The sequence below is a fragment of the Colias philodice genome, chromosome 14, assembly GCF_061535455.1.
Source record: "Colias philodice isolate Cphi_HAF_F1 chromosome 14, ilColPhil1 Martin Lab GWU primary, whole genome shotgun sequence".
NCBI lineage: Eukaryota > Metazoa > Arthropoda > Insecta > Lepidoptera > Pieridae > Colias > Colias philodice.
This window is the reverse complement of record NC_143099.1, coordinates 9,594,340-9,611,339: the sequence shown is the minus strand read 5'-3', so window position 1 is coordinate 9,611,339 and position 17,000 is coordinate 9,594,340. Positions and strand designations below refer to the sequence as shown.

The 17,000-nt window shown below is 33.2% G+C and overlaps 1 protein-coding gene and 1 non-coding gene across 2 annotated transcripts in view; both read left to right on the top strand.

Annotated features, from left to right (window-relative positions):
* Su(var)3-3 (lysine-specific histone demethylase Su(var)3-3) overlaps nucleotides 1–17,000 on the top strand; it is a 321,623-nt gene that overhangs the window by 192,830 nt on the left and 111,793 nt on the right. The gene's annotated exons all lie outside the window — the stretch shown is intronic.
* TRNAK-CUU (transfer RNA lysine (anticodon CUU)) lies at nucleotides 11,705–11,777 on the top strand. Its single transcript has one exon. It is a non-coding gene; the product is annotated as a tRNA-Lys (tRNA).

The following is a 17,000-nucleotide window of genomic DNA, read 5'->3' as shown; positions in this document are numbered from 1 at the left end:
TGTACCTCATTGTTTGGTTATGGTAATAATAGGTGTTCGTTTCGACGCGGTGTGAAACTTGACGCCTCCATTCACGCGGCATTTTATTGAAGCACTTAATTTAGCGAGACGATGTCGATTTTTCTGAACTCGAAATTTTACAACGGATTTTAATGAGTTTGATTTTAGCGATGTCTTATTAATTGAGTTTGTGGAAAACTTTTCGTGTCTAATAAGGGACACCTTGAATTATTTAATTTACGCATTCAAACTTTATAATATGAATTGCATATGTGTAATTTTAACACTTTGTGAAATTATGCTATTAGTCACATATGAAATATACAGCCTGTATTCCGCTAGATAACGTGTAAGATCTCGTATTATCGTTATATCCAGAAAAATGTGCCATTCCTAAATGTTACTTTGATGGTAATTCTACCAGATGCTTTATTACGATTGTGTCTGTTATTTTATATTTTTACTACTACTACGAATATTATCGTCGAAATACAATGGACTTTATTATATAAAACTAGTAGGTGCCTATAGCATTTACTTTCTTTATGAAAAACATCATATACTTACTATTAATATTCTTTATTCAAAGCATCCTACACTACTTAACTACCAATTGCGCTGAAAATTTATTTGCATGTAACATAAAAATCAAGTTTAACCCCTCAGCTGTCGCGGCGCGCCGCGTCAAAAAGGTGCTGTCTGTCGGAGAAATTCGAGCGGTCGGCGCTGATTTGCCGATTTTTTTCGATATTAAAATTTGTGATATAAACTTCAACCTGTGACACTCTTGTAAATTTTGATGCTAACTAGATAACCAAACTTTATATTAGTTACCTTACTTACTCCCTGGCGTGTTTATTTTACTTATTAGAAGCATTTTTTCCCACACATTTTGAAAAAATATGACATTGTAAAGAAAAATACTCATAAAAAAATAATATCAAGGTATTTTAGATTTTTATTTTTGTATTTTCACACTAGAATAGACAATCTTTTGAGTGAATATAACAAAAACATAGGTTTATTTTATAAAAATTCGAGAAAGTTGAGTATGAATATCATCGTTTACGCATGAAAATAAGTGGACGCGATCTCCACATATGTTCATACAAATACAGACTTTACAGTCTGCTCCAAAATTAGAACATTTCAAAAATTTTTGCTACTTTTTTTTTATTTTTATTTTAATCAAAACTAGATAAAAACTAACAGTAATTTTTACTTTTTTTAAATATTTAGGTTTTTATTAATGTTTAAAAATCGTCTTATTCCTAAATGACTTCATTCTTATGGTGGACTTTGTTCTAACGTCTGTATGTATAACGTCTCCACATCAATTTTAATTTTAATTTATTTTTTCTTAAAATTAGCGATTAAGAAAATATTTTTTGTGGTAACAATTATAGCATTATGAAGAAATGCTTTTTATTATTTATTTTTTCATGCTCTTAATTATTATAATATAGTACCTATAAAATGAAATGTTGTCCAACTACAAATCGAAAGACACTGTATCCATACAGAAAAATGTCTAAGCTGTACAAAAGTGAAATCTACATTTAATTATACCATAACTTAATTATAAACCGTTACATTTAACTTATAAATCAAAAATTTCGGAAATTCGAGTTTTAAATATTTTTTATAAAATACAGCTTAGGTATATTAAGGATAAAAATCAATAAACTTAAAGATTCAAAATAAATAAACAATTATTATACATCTAAATGTTTTATTTACTAAAATAAATTTTACTTAACTGACAGAAAAAAAAATTCTTATGAAGCTTTGTGTCTGTACTATTTATATACTCATGTGGTTGTAATGTGTGGTGTTGACGCCAACATTGGCCAATAAATAGGAATATTTGCAACTTAGCATAAATAACGTTAACTTCTGTTCATTTTTTCTTATACATCGGACACAACGACCGCCTCGAGACGACGATTTATTACCACGAGGTTCCACTTGAATGTGATCAGGAAAGTGATAAACGCTATCCAATCTAGTTGTACTTCAATACATGCAGTATTTCCAAGCATATTGTAATTAAGATATAAACTAATCGGTAAAATTGTATTAAAATCGGTTCAGTAGTTTAGGGAGTCCATAGTACACAAGCAGCATGAAACTTAAAAAATATTTTGATTGGAATAAAGTAAGACGTGTTATGTGTAGAATTTCATGAAGAATCCTGGTATCAGGAATTAAAAGCTGTAAATTCCCAAACACTAATCGTGTTAGTATTATTATCTGTTCATTTGACAAAATATACAGAGTTATATTTCTTGATTTCAAATACTGTTACGTCCTATTGTTAAAGTAAGCCTTAGAGTGTCTTGTCTTCCATTGCCATAAGAATCGTTGTTTGGATCCATTTGAATTCTCTTTTATTGATACTCAAATGCTTACGAATCAGAAAAGGTTATTCTATCAAATACAAATTTTTATTTTCGAAAGAAAATTAAAATATCAAGACGGAAGTTTATTTTAGGGTTACCTAACAAATAAGTTATTATTGATTATGTAGTTTAAACAGCAATGTGATATCTTCAAATAGAAAAATTGCATTCTTCTTCTGGGTAATAGAAGCAGTTTTGAAACCAAAAGGCAAAAATACAATAATTGTTATCGCTAGTCATTTACAAAATGAGAGGGTAGATTTATATTTGCAGGCGTACTGCAAATGATGCATTTAATTCGTTTTATTAAATAAGTAATGTTCCAAGGCTATTTAAAGTCATGAATGCAAATAAAAATAATCTTCAGACAGCGATCTACATCAGCTTTAACATTCGGCCTACGAATGTACTACATATAGTACATAAGAATAAAAAACCGGCCAAGTGAGAGTCGGACTCGCACACCGTGGGCTCCGAACAAACCAATTTTTAAAGTGAAACTTTTATTACATCGTCTCAAACTTTTTGGTCTGTGTAGCGCATGTCGCGTGACGGTCGGCTGCCGAGTAGGTATAAGGCAGTGTTCGGAACCGTTCGAACAGTTTCACTTTTACCGTGGTTTCATAAAACCACACAATATTTTTATTATGTTGTAACTCCGAAATTTTATGTTTTTCGAAATTATTCTTCAATCTGCGCTATAAGACCTTATTTTACCCCAATTTCAAAACTCTACGTACACGGAAAGTACCCTGTAGGTGTTGATTCCCTTGCGAATGTCGAAATTTGCAGCATAACCCATTGAGCCCCGAACGGCCCGATCGGTCCACGATACAATAGATTTTCTATTGTGTCTGTGATTCCGGGGCCTGAGTTAATAAACGGCTTTATCTTTTGATTGCGTTGGTTTATAAGTTTGATTTTTTCACAGCTTCAATCGACTCAAGTAATCAATATAAATTTCAGTTTTATGTCACATCACGCGTTCCTGTGAAAATGGGTCTTGACATACAGATGGGCAGATGGGATGGACAGACGTGATCCTATTAGGGTTCTGGACCCTTAAAAACCAAACCCTTTGGGATGCAGTCATTAATGCTGCAATTTTTAGCAAATTTTGACTTTTGCAATGGAATCAAAACCGACAGGGTACTTCCCAAGTACATAAAATCTTTAAATTTGGTAAAAAGCAATGTTTTATAAAACAGATATAAGAATAATCGCAAATAACATGATTTTTTTAATTACACTTTATATAAAAAAAAATAATAATTTCAACTTACAACTAATGAACGGCTACATGTATTAACTTGATATTCACATTAAAAACTCAGATTTATAATACACTAGCGGTCCGCCCCGGCTTCGCCCGTGGTACATATTTACGTTTTCTCTACATAAGAACCATCCTCGTACTTCAAGGAATATAATAAAAAAAGAATTATCGAAATCGGTTCAGCCGTTCTCGAGTTATGCGCTTACCAACACATTTTGCGATTCATTTTTATATACATTCTAGAGGTCCGCCCCGGCTTCGCCCGTGGTACATATTTCGCAATAAAAGGTAGCCTATGTCCTTTCTCGGGTATCAAAATATCTCCATACCAAATTTCATGCAAATTGGTATGGAGATATAAGATTTAAGACGCAATCAGAAGAAATATGCGGCATAATTCAAATGCGGCATATTCTGAAAACCGCAACTACTAGCAAGGGAATCAAAACCTACGGGTCAAAAGTTAAGTGGACTTGGTTAAAAGCAAGGTTTTACAGCACAGATAAAGAAAAATTCACTAAAAACACTAGAAGTTAAAATATAATAAAAAGTAGGTTTGTTCGGAGTCCTTGAAGCGCGAATCGTATTGAGGTTCAAAACTATAAAAAACATTCTTCCAGTTTTAAAGAAATAACCCCAAAATATGTGTAAAAACATCTTTGGACTATCTGGGTTTCAAAAATGACAACTCCCGTGTTGTCGTTCATTTTGAAATTGTGAGACGACAGAAAAACAAAATAAAAACAGAATCAAACATAATATATGCCAACGCAATCAAAAGATACAACCGTTTATGCTGCAAATTTTCGTAATTTTCGACATTTGCAAGGTTATAAAAACTTACAATAGCAACGTCTTATAGCACAGATAAAGAATTCTAAAATATGAATTAAAAGATACCTACAGCATAATTAAAAAAATAAGTTTGTACCAAGCCCTCGGTGCGCGAGTCCGACTCGCACTTGGCCGGTTTTTTATTTATTCAGAAACATATGGTTCCCCAATAAAAAATAATATGTTGCATTTGTATTAAGGTAAGAATATGTTGTACAATTAATGTGTTAAATTTCTTTTCCAGTTTGTCCTACACAAATTACATAGTAACATAGTCACTTTGTCCTATATATAGGTCATAGTGAAAACCATTGTTCCCGATGTAGGTTTTTTTTACTATTTTTCCAGCATATAATATACACTTTTAACCATAATATACTAAAATTAAAGGAATTCCATAGAGGTTACGGACTATAATTTGTATAGTTGATTATATCGTATTAAACCTGAGGACAATAAATACCACAAAAACGATACCCATCAATATAAACAAAACATATGTATGAAGACGAACAATTAAATTTTTCAATTTCATACAATATGCGAACATCCTGTACGCGAATTTTACGGGGAAATTATTGTCGGTTCTGAATTGAAAACGAAATATCTTTAAAATGGAACACAGTATCAAATTTTGAATTATATTATAAAAATCTTCATAAAATTTCTTGTAAAATGATGTAAAAAACAAATAAAATATTAAAAATAAAATACGATTAACCAGGGGTCAAAAACTAAGCAACGTACAGTGAAATGGTAGATACATATTTGGAGCCATTATTTGTGGTATAATTATTGGTAATTTTCATTATTTCGGCACATAAACATTAGGATATATAGTGAATAATAATAAAAAGAACAATAAATACTTACCGTTTATCAACTTTCCGCAAAATTTTACATTTTTTAAAACTTTAAAATTTAAAAGTAACTCGACTAAAGTATGACATAATTACTGTTATATTTCGAATATTTATCGGTCAAATTATTAAGTGATGGACTTTAAATATTCAGTAATTCATAAGCTATCAACTAAATAGTCGTTTATGCAGATTTGAACTATATTTGCGTTACAATGAGCTAATTTCCAACCGGCGATGATTTGGCACAGATCTGTGCCACGACAGACAACGGGTACAAAATTTTTGGCTCAGATCTGTGTTCCGACAGACGAGGGTTTAAAGGTTAAATAATATAGTGACTTATTTAAGGCTGTTACATGCGCTAATAACCTTGACCATACTTGACGGATCTCAAACCTCTCCCGCTGCACCTTCTTTTTTCCTCGCATTTTGTATTTAAAAAGATACTAATCAGTGAAACAAAATATCCTCGTCAGGGACTGTTGTGTAACTGATAATTTATTAAACATAAAAATTTCAGAGCTCAGTCAGCAGGTTACGAAGTTTATAGAGTATTTGCGGAAAAATCGATGACCACGACATATTTTTTTTCTAGAAATCAATTAACTTTGGAAAAAAGTCCTCGCGAGCAATTAAAGATCAAAGACCATCCTATTTTATATATTTTTTTCGGTATTGTGCTTTATGTTGTACCAGAGTTTATAGAGGTTGAACATAGTCGAAATTGCCGGGTAACGCCTTAACACCGAAGTGCATAAATTTCCGCACCATATTCGGTTGTCCAGCCCACTAGCGCAAGACCTGTATCTTGTGGATGTGTACGCCCGAATAAGGTTGAATTATGACGCCGATAAAATGGGGCAATTCATAACTGTAGTGCATGTTGGTCCAAACTCTATAATATATAGAGTATAGACTCTATGGCTATTTGAATGTGCTGGATATTTTCGATGTAATATGGAAGGTACTTATTCAGCTACATGTAATTGTATTGTTGTTATTATTGGGAAGAATATGTAAGAAACTGTGCAATCAACATACCTATTAATAGAATACGAAATACGTTCGAATTTTTATTAACTATCTCAAAATAATGCCAGTTATACCTCCTTCTAATTGGATTCTGGGGAAGATGCATTCCAATCATGTTTCACTGATAATTTTTTATGCAATAAGATAGTGTATTTTATCTCCATTTAAAGTTGAAATACGTATATTAAAGCTTAAATTTAAAAGCAGCTCATTGTAAACATATTGTTGACCCATTTCGCTTGGCGGTCAGCAAAAATATAAGTTTATGCTGATTGCAATTTAAAATGCATATTGATCTCATTCATACTGTAAACGGAAATTATTATTATAACTTCCAACGCCATATTTACCTTAAAAATAAATATTTTATTGAAATGTAAGATTTAAAATTATGATAAACTAGCGGTCCGCCCCGGCTTCGCCCGTGGTACATATTTACTTCAAGGAATATAATAAAAAAAGAATTATCGAAATCGGTTCAGCCGTTATCGAGTTATGCGCTTACCAACACATTTTGCGATTCATTTTTATATATAAGATTAATTATCATCTAAAGCCTAGTAATATTATAAATACGAAAGTATGTGAGGGTGGATGGATGTATGCATGTTTATTATTCTTTCACGAAAAAACATTTCACTGATTTGGATGAAATTTAATAGTAACATAGATTATACAAAACTTCACAATAATATAACTTATATAAACTTATATTAATATAACTTATACGTCAAAGTAACAACACATGGGCTATAGCAAAAACTTGATTTTAGCCGTGAATCCGCGAAGCACAGCTAGTTCAAAAGTGTGAATAGGGTTAATACTATTCACAATTTTAATTGAATATAGCTTCTTAGCATTGTGTGTTAAGAAGTAATAAGTATGAATACTATATAACTATTAACAGCTCCTTATTATTGTGTGTTACAAACTTGACCCGACAAAGTGTCTGGAGGCGGCTCTATTTACTGGACTCTATTTGAAAGCGAACTAAAGCTGCACTCATTAAAACTTACCCGCGACCGCGAGGACTCAAACTCGGAGCGAATTTATCAGCCAACTCAAAAGTGCTGGCTCTGCCTCCATTATTTTCTATTGTGCCTGACAATACGGTTTAACTAGCGGCTTATAGATGGCTATTGCAGACCTGCCTTGATCAATCAACGTTTAAAATAGAAGCGTAAGGAGCTTCACCTGTCTTTTGTAAAAGTAGAAATTTATGTTTTGAAGAATATTTATTTTACGCACGGGTCATACGAATTAATTAAATTTTTTTATTAATTGTGTTTGTAGCATTTATACTTGTGATGATGTGTGCATTCTTTTGGTTTTGAATTGTATGTCTCCAAAACTCTTATTTACTTTTCTCATTGCATTGAAGTCGCACTGCATGGATGCTCCATATCGATGGCAATACAGAGAGCGATTCGCCAACTGCTCACGTAACACTTTTGTTGTTATCGTCGTTAACCACTCCACAGTCGAGTCCGGGACGATATTAAAAAGATTTGGCAACGGGCCACCCAGATATTGATCTTTATGCTTGGCCAGACGGCTATATAGGAGTTGCCTAAGTGCCATGCCGGTCGCTTTAATGACTTCCCATGTTTGTAAGTTTTGGATACGATATTTTATGTACTTGGCGCTCGTTGTCGACAGTTACTGCTGTTGGATTCGTCGCTTCGAATTACACGTATTTATTTTATGGTCTTACCTGTTAGAGACGAATGCTCGCGTCTGCGTATTGATGAATGAATACGTTTTATCGCGGCTGTAAAATTAAGTTTCTTTGTATGTTTCACGTCCCCTTATCTCAGTCGTCTGTCATGATTCCATTAAATTGGTTACCTCGGTGGATTCGTCGAATAAAATGCATGTGAGTTAGGAGCTCGATTTCTTTGTTTGCAAGATATTAGTAATGTCATTCATCAATCCACTTTTTGCTCGATTTGCTTATGGGTGTATGTTTTTTCCAAATTTTATTTAAAAACAAAAAAATATACAGGCTATCTTGAAAATTGTACACCGTAGCGTTGCTGTATCAACATTTTTGTCTAACACAAAACTAAACAATGCAGCTGCTATCGTTTGCGCAAATTGGAATATCTATACCAATTTCCTTTGTTAAAAAATGTTGTAATTAAGTTGGTGGGCGTGAAGGGCGACACCTGCGCTCGTATCAGTGATCAGGCCGTTACGGTTTATGGGGTTTCTACCAAAAACAATTGGAATGGCAAAAAGTAATGCGGGTAAAGGGCCAGGTACCAGGGTTGCAGCAGTGGGCAGGAGCGCGGGCCGCGGCGGGGTTCCACAATTTATGATTCCACCGTGTCAACGTGGTAATGAACAGTCTGTTGCTCTTTATTGAGATAACGCTCGCAATCGATGCCCGAGCGAGAATCGACTCATTACTTACGACGCCCGATCTTGCGTGTCCCTTTATATATTTAGCTATTTTTTGCTCGACGCCTTCGTGCCAAGTCACTATTATTAACTCGTTCTATGAGTATGAGATAAGCCAATTCATAAAGTTATAAAGCTCTGTCTAGGAAGGGAAGTTCGTTATATGGGCACCGGCGAATATAAATTATACTTAGCTTTGTATTTCTTGTTACAATGATGTGTTATTTATCGCTTCGGTGGCGTGCATTTTTGGCTTAAGTTTCTAATAATTTCGTTTGTCTAGTATTAAGAAAATAATGTGGATAAAAACTTTAATAAAACCTTGACGTCATTTATTCTTATTATTAAATGAAAAATTAATAAAGGCAAAGTAATTTATTCTCATGAGCTACATCATCACTTCTTTATTCTTTTTTACGTATCGGTCTTGAGTTCACCCCGAAATATATTTTCAGTTCATTACAAATTCGTTTAAAGCTAATCAAATCAGAAATAACACACGGAATATATCTGATTAGTTAATTAAATAACATCTAATCGTATTTTTTATCAGCTTTGACACACGACATATTTTTTTGTTGCATTTTTAATATGCATTAAGGCAGCGAGTGGACTGTCTGCATATCGCGATGTGATCTCCAGATAGGAAGTACGAAGATATCATCAGTCGACTTGCTATCCACTTGTCCTTGTAGCTAAGTAGGTTATTGGATGCGGCATTTTGTATTCAGATTTTTTTAGGAGAAAATATTTTCTGTCAACTACAGGAAAAAAGTTTTTGTGAGTTGAAAGTGCGTATACCTATCACATTCTTATAAGATTTTATGTTTATTGACATTATGTATTATGATAAGACTTATCTTATGTGTTTTTTTAGATAATGACAATATTTATTTTATAAATGTGTTAACATATTTGCCTATTGATGATTAAGATAATGTAAAGGTAAATTATCTGAAAATGCAAAAGTTCATTGAATCCAAATTGGGAAATATTTCCAACAAGATTTTCATAGCTGCACCTTTTTCTTATTAGTACGTAAATCGCATTTTCTTCATTTGGTACTCGTACGTCTATCATAGATTATATCGACTGATAGCTATTGTTTCGTCCCATGACTCTGCCCATAGTTAGCTTATCAATCGTGGCTCAATTTGAACGCCTTATTCGACTCACATACTGATTGTACTGATTGATTTATATTTGTTACAGGTATGTGGAGTTATGTTGAAGTCATAAACTTCGGCAATGGACCGACAGCAGTGATGTTCTTCTTTAACAGGTATTTTGAATAATTTTCCTTTGGTTTTTTTTATAGATTTTTATTTTACCTTCTTATTACACCTTCTTTCGTAAAACGTCGTCGGGGTAGAAAATTTCCCTTGACACTTCAAAGCTTATTTTGAAAACTTTCATGAAGTCAAAGCTATCATAATCAAAGTCAAAAAACTAGTTGTTTGAACAAGATAAACTTATACATAGAATCGATCCAGTCCATCCACTCTACATTTCGCGCTATAAAAATAAGCAATTGTCTACAATTGTAGTGATAAAAGGTGTCGATGCGTGGACAAGCGTAGGCACCACCAAACGTTCATTATTAAATAAAATACGACGGCGATTTGCACGCAATAGCTAAATTGTCCCATAATAACACAATAGCCGGGGAGTCAATAGTGAGGAATGAATTATAAAGTCGACACCATAAATTACCCGTGTCGCGGCCATGTAAGTGGGAAACGGGCAACAAGTGATTTTATTGCACGGTCCATTTAAAGTGAGTGGCTTGAGTTGTCAAGTTAAGCAGTCTAATAGGACGGACTGGTTTCTGCGCATTCAAATAAGATATCGCCATTATTTTCCCCGATCGATAGGTGCATGGATTGTTCGCAAACATTGATGGTCTGTCTCGCATGCAGTGCGTATTCACTATTCACACCCTATAAATTAGTTTTCTATATATATTTTTTTTACTTATTAGCGCGGTAGAATCGTATAGGGCATAGGCTCTATCCGTCCTTTTGACATTACTTTTTTGTAATAGTACAGTTTGTATCGATTTTTAATATCTATCTTTTTTTTCTGAGATACTTAAGTTTTTATTTCAAATTTAGTTTTACAATAATTCAAGACAAAATGTATATTATAACAATAAAAATATTTACTTCTAAAAATAACAACTCATCGCCTCAAGTAATTCGTCACAAAATATAAAGGATAATACGATTTATAACGATGCATTGATGATCGCTAAGAGTGGGAAGTGAATGAGCGGTGCGGAAGTGTCCGTGGGCCTTCATTGTTACGGTATTTTGAATTACGGTAATATTGTGCGCTGACAATATTGTAGGTATACTAAGATGGTACGGAAAATATGCAAGATAACACCTCTGTAATTTGTGAGGGTTATACTATTTTAAGATGCAGCTGGTGTATTTGTTAGAAGTTTGTGTCATTGCAACTATTTTGAAAAATTAACAAAATACCTTTCCGGGATAAATAACACAATTTTGGTTGGTAAGCGTACAATTAATATAATAGAATCCCGGATCCTTAAAACTTCCGCATTTGTAGAATTTGCTTATGCTATTTTATAATTCTAAACGTATACTTACTATTTTCTTATTCCTTGCATCACGATACCCTATAAGAAATAACAAATATGCCGTGTAAACTTAGTTTTGCTGGAATTTGAATTCTAGGAACAACTTGTACAAGTAACATTATATCCTAGAAATCGTCTTTATGCATGAGAATTACGTTTAAATATAAATTGGCAAACTGCCAGTTATATGTATGCTAAATATAGGCTACAATACACAGGGAATTGTTGTATTAAAGCTGGTTCATACGGTGTGTTGATAAGATACGATGTTTTCGTAACGTTATCACAAGCCCGGCTAGCTCAGTCGGTAGAGCATGAGACTCTTAATCTCAGGGTCGTGGGTTCGAGCCCCACGTTGGGCGGCAAGCTTTTTTGTATTTTTTTTTTTGTGAACTGATAATTTTTAACTTTTTAAATTTTAATTTACTGTTTTGTAACATTTCAAAACTATTTTTTTGCGTAAATTTACTTTATACTTAACCTTCTCTTAGCAAAATGAAACGTTTTACACGTAAAGAACGGAACATAAATACTAATTAGTATGCGCTGTCATGTATTTACTTTGTAAACAACGAAGTCATCATGTACTTGCTCGGTAAATAAATATCTTATTGCAATAATATTGTGTACTGGCCGCGTTTAAAAGTACTGAAGGGTCACTACCAAATATTTCCCACGATTTAACTGTCACACACTCGAATGCTATTTGTAGTACTTATGTTGTAACCGTTCTATAAGTAGCTGTCAACGTTGAAGTTTTGTGCTTTCGATTGTTATGAAATTTCTTTTTTTAATGATTAGGTGCTGGTGTATAAGATTGTAGTTTTGATTAAAAAATGTTCACTTGTAATATCTGGTGGATCATGTATGAGATCAAAAGACTAGCTCTGAGTCGATTTTTGCTGTGGAAACATGTTTAAAAGAAATATTCACTAATTTCATCTGATGTAGGCATGTTAAATTTTGTATGTAGACTGTAGATAATGCGTATGTTTCAAATGTTTATACCGTAGATACTTTTCCAATTCACACGTTATCTACGTGTTACGATTTAATTTTATTATTTACGTTTTAACAGGTTTTTAAAAATGTCGATCTGAGGGAGTACTACGTGCGTGGCATACTAACTTTTGAGTTAATTAAACATAATTATACCATAAATCCACACAACAGGATAGGAATTACTATTATGTATAACTTTATAAGAGAAATCTTATTGAAATTCAAACGTTAGCGACGCGCCGGTTGAAATTTGTGTAGGCCGCAGCATAAACGCTCAGATAAGGTAACTGCATTTTGTATATAAATACTATAAGGTTTTCAATTACAAGTGGCGCGCTTAAATCAGGTTCTCATCGGGCCTTATTAACTATGAGATTACGATAGTGCTTTATTATTTAAGTTGGGAATAAATAATATAACTATGAATCGCGTATCGCTATCGACTACGCATATCTAATTGAATAACATCGAGTCGTGCTTTTACTTAAAATGATATTTATCGTTGCTTTTCCTTTTGTGTGTGAGTTTTTTTTGTGAGGATAGCTTTGTATGAAAATCTGGAATTACAATTATTGTATTTGATTTAAATAAGGGTATATTCTTAAATGTATATAAATATCTTTATCTTATGCTAGGCAAAATTACCTACTGTTTAATAAAAAAAGCTTTTCTTTTTTGTGAAGTCGATTGAAAAACTATTTAGAGGTCAATAAAATATTAAATATTAATTAATGAGATAAAATAGTTCTCAATTTTATAATGTAATCGAATAAATTTAATAGCATTTCGTATTCGATTTGATAGTATCAAATGTTAATGTTCTCTGAATTCCTTAGACATAGTAGCAAATAAGTAACTATTTTGATATTGCCTTCCAGATTCAGATATATCATTTAAGAGCCAGCGCGCACGAGCAACTTTGTCTCCGCAACTATTTTGTCTCTCCCATCAATTTGTATGGGGAGTTGCGTCGCTACGTGCGCGCACTTTCATACTAGCCCATAGGTGGGAGAGACAAAATAGTTGTGGAGACAAAAAAGTTTCGGAGACAAAGTTGCTCGTGCGCGCACTGTCTTATAGTTTTAATAAAGTGTAGATCGTTCCCGTCATTGGTAGTAGCATAGTCAAGAAGTGTCACGTAGCAAAGTAGGTCGGCGGACGTGTCTAATTTGGCATTTGGCAGTCGAGCGGTGTCAAAGCTGTAGCCTGTAGCATCTCGTTTAATAGGAGACGTTTCACATTGAAAATGCAGTTTATCTGGTAGGAATTCTACGAATTGAAAAGTACACACTTGAGAAAACTTTAGAGCATTTGAATGCTATAAAACTAAATACATAATGTACCTATATGTATATGTATATATACTTCTGAAGGTACCGCATTATTAACGTAGATGTCATGTGGTATGGTTTGTAATAATTAGGAGCATTATTTTTTAAAACAGAATTTAAGTTTATTTTATCATTATTAAAAGTAAAAGCAGAGCAGGTTTTACGTACGTATATTATCCATAAAACAGATCTGCATCTTCATTGCACTTAAGGCACACGAAATGTGGATTGGCTTGAACCGTACCGTTGAATCTTTTATAACATGTTTTTTACAACATGCCAAAAAGCTAACACAGAGTCATCATCTCATAATGCAAGCAAATGAATCGTTCCCAGGAATCGCGCGCAACCACCACACGTCGTAAAGTTGCAATAACAAGCGTAAGATTATAACAGCTTGATATCAGCTATCTGTGATCTTGCCGAAAATACGCGGGCACCTATTATGGAGCGGTGATTTTATAAGGGATTCCTTACTTTGATATGGGGGCAAATCATTTCGTCGTCGGTGCAGCGGGCCAAGGAGATCTTCGGAGATATGCGGTAGTGTTTTATTGCTTATTTTGGTTGAATTAAATCGAAATTCCGATGTGGTGGTATTTAGTACTGAACGTTTGTATGTCTTGATGTGTGATGGAGCGTGATTTGATTTTAGCGCTTATGGCTGGAGTGGAATATTACATTGATTATAATTATAATGATCTTGTTAGATATATTTCATGTACATTCAGTAAAAGTAAAATTCCTGGAATTCTAATAAGTATTTTGTCTCTCATTAAAAGTTTTTTCCTTTATTCAAATAATTAAAACTAAACAGCCTAAATTATAATTCTAATTGGAAAGTATGAAAAATACCAAGAATTAATAAATAAAGAATATAAACATTAAAAAAATACAAAAAACTTTACTTATGCTACAAAATGGACATTCACCCAAAGATAATATCATGGTTTAAGCACACAGATGAACTTAGATCTGCACTGATTTTCATTGCACATTGACCTACTGGCAGTAGCTTATCATACACTAGAAGTAATAAAATATACACATTCCATTATATTATAACTAGCGGTTCGCCCCGGCTTCGCCCGTGGTACATATGGAAAATAGATGTTGGCCGATTCTCAGACTTACCCGATATGCACAGAAAATTTCATGAGAATCGGTCCACCCGTTTCGGAGGAGTATGCAGACTAACATTGTGACACGAGAATTTTATATATAAGATATGTAACAGAGACTCAATTTCTGCGTAAATCGCTGTCTGTCTGTCACTATGTATGCTTAAATCTTTAAAACTACGCAACGGATTTTCAAGTGGGTTTTTTTTTAATACAAGACAGAGTAGTTTTTGAGGAAGGTTTTAGTATGTAGTTTATTAAGTTTTCTACAAATTGGGCGAAGCCGCTGGCGGAAAGTTAGTAGATAATAAGTTCCCAAATTCCCAACGTGTACTGAAAAATGACAAACTATTGCAATAGTACCAAACAATTTAAATACAGCCATATAAATTCATGCAAAGTTTCAATGTCTATACAGAATTACAATTCTTACAGGATTCGCCTCAGCCGCTCGTACATTTGGAATTTTATTCGAGTTACGTGTTTATATATTCTCTTTCGCTGAGTAAAAAGTCGTATTTACTTTATTGTTCCCCGCGTCGCTTCGTTAACGCGACCTTTCGCTTATTTATCGTATCCTCTTCGCGAAATACAATTTCCAAATTCGAAGATAAATTTAAACGTTGCATGCATTTACGTCTATCTCGGTATTGAAGGCTTATGCAAATGTGAGTAATCATGCCGTAGGATATTTAATGTGTATGCTTTGTGCATATTGTTTGAGATGCTACAAATGTAAGGTCATAGTAATGTCTTAGTAACGAGTACTAAAAAGACTGGAACAACAATTGCATCGATCCTGTTAAAACTAACATTTTTTTGTTACTTATTAAAATTCGTTTCTAATGTTTTTAATATTCTATTGTGTTCGTGTTCATTAATATTAACCTAATCTTAACTGTAGATTCTACATTTATGTATAAACTAGACAGCTTTGGAGACGTTAAGTTCTGAATTTAGTTACTTATCAGAAATTTTAGGATCTCTAGCGTAAAATTAAACCAAGTTTAATTTAGTTGCTTAATTCTTAAGATTTGAATTTGACACGGTGGTAGGGTGGACTTAATTATTTAAATCAAAGTATAAATTATCAAAATATTCTTCAAAGGTTCTTACTTCTTTTAATTACTTTATGGACTTACTTTTATATCATCATCATCTTCAGCCCATTATATTCCCACTACTGGTACACGGACCTCCCCCGCAAGGGATATAATATTGTATCTGTAATGCGTGTGCTTTCTTTTATAATAATGTTCTAAGACAATTTCCATTGATCGATTTATTGCTCCGATGATTCATAGAAACCGCGCGAATGCGAGTGTTCCTCGCGCATAATTCACCCTCGCGCGGTGTGTAAATATGTCGTGTCGCAATTGTTAAGAACAATCCGCGATACAAGATAAAGGGGAGAGCGTAAAATAAATTTATTTACAACCGGCAACCAATCGGTATTTAATTGGCGCGTCAGTTGAGGATCCGGCCGCCCCGCTGTTGCGAGGAAATTATGTGGAGGTGTTCACTTGCAGGGAAATGCGTTTTGAAATACGTTAGAATTATACGGACGTGGATCGCTGTTCAGATATTTTTCAAATGAATCTTGTTTGACTAATTTACGGCCCGTTTTTTTAATGTCGAGTGTGGTGGTTATTTTAATGATGGCCATGTTTATTGCTTATTAGCATTGATTTATATTATGCTGAATTATTTAAAAGTATGTGAAATTAGAGTTTCTTACGAAATATAATTTTATGTGTATTGTTGGGTGAGGTTACCTTCGAAAGCGTAACCGGGAACTTTTAAAACACTTATTTACTAAATAAGAAAATCATAATGGCAATCTCTTTCCTTTTAAACTATTGAATATTGACAATTAATGTATGAAAGTGCACAAATCACAATGCTTTATATGGGGTTTTAATTTGATTACCTAAATAGTACTTAATAAAAGACAAATTGTTTGTTTTATATAAAGAAAGGAACGTAATAAAGATAATCCTTGTATGTACACGTGTACATGTAGTTATTTTAAGCCAAAGGGTGATGTGAAATGTTATTGTTTGCTAACTCTGATTGCTTTGATGTTTGTTTGTTTTAGACGGGACGCAGGTATTTGACATAAACATTGACA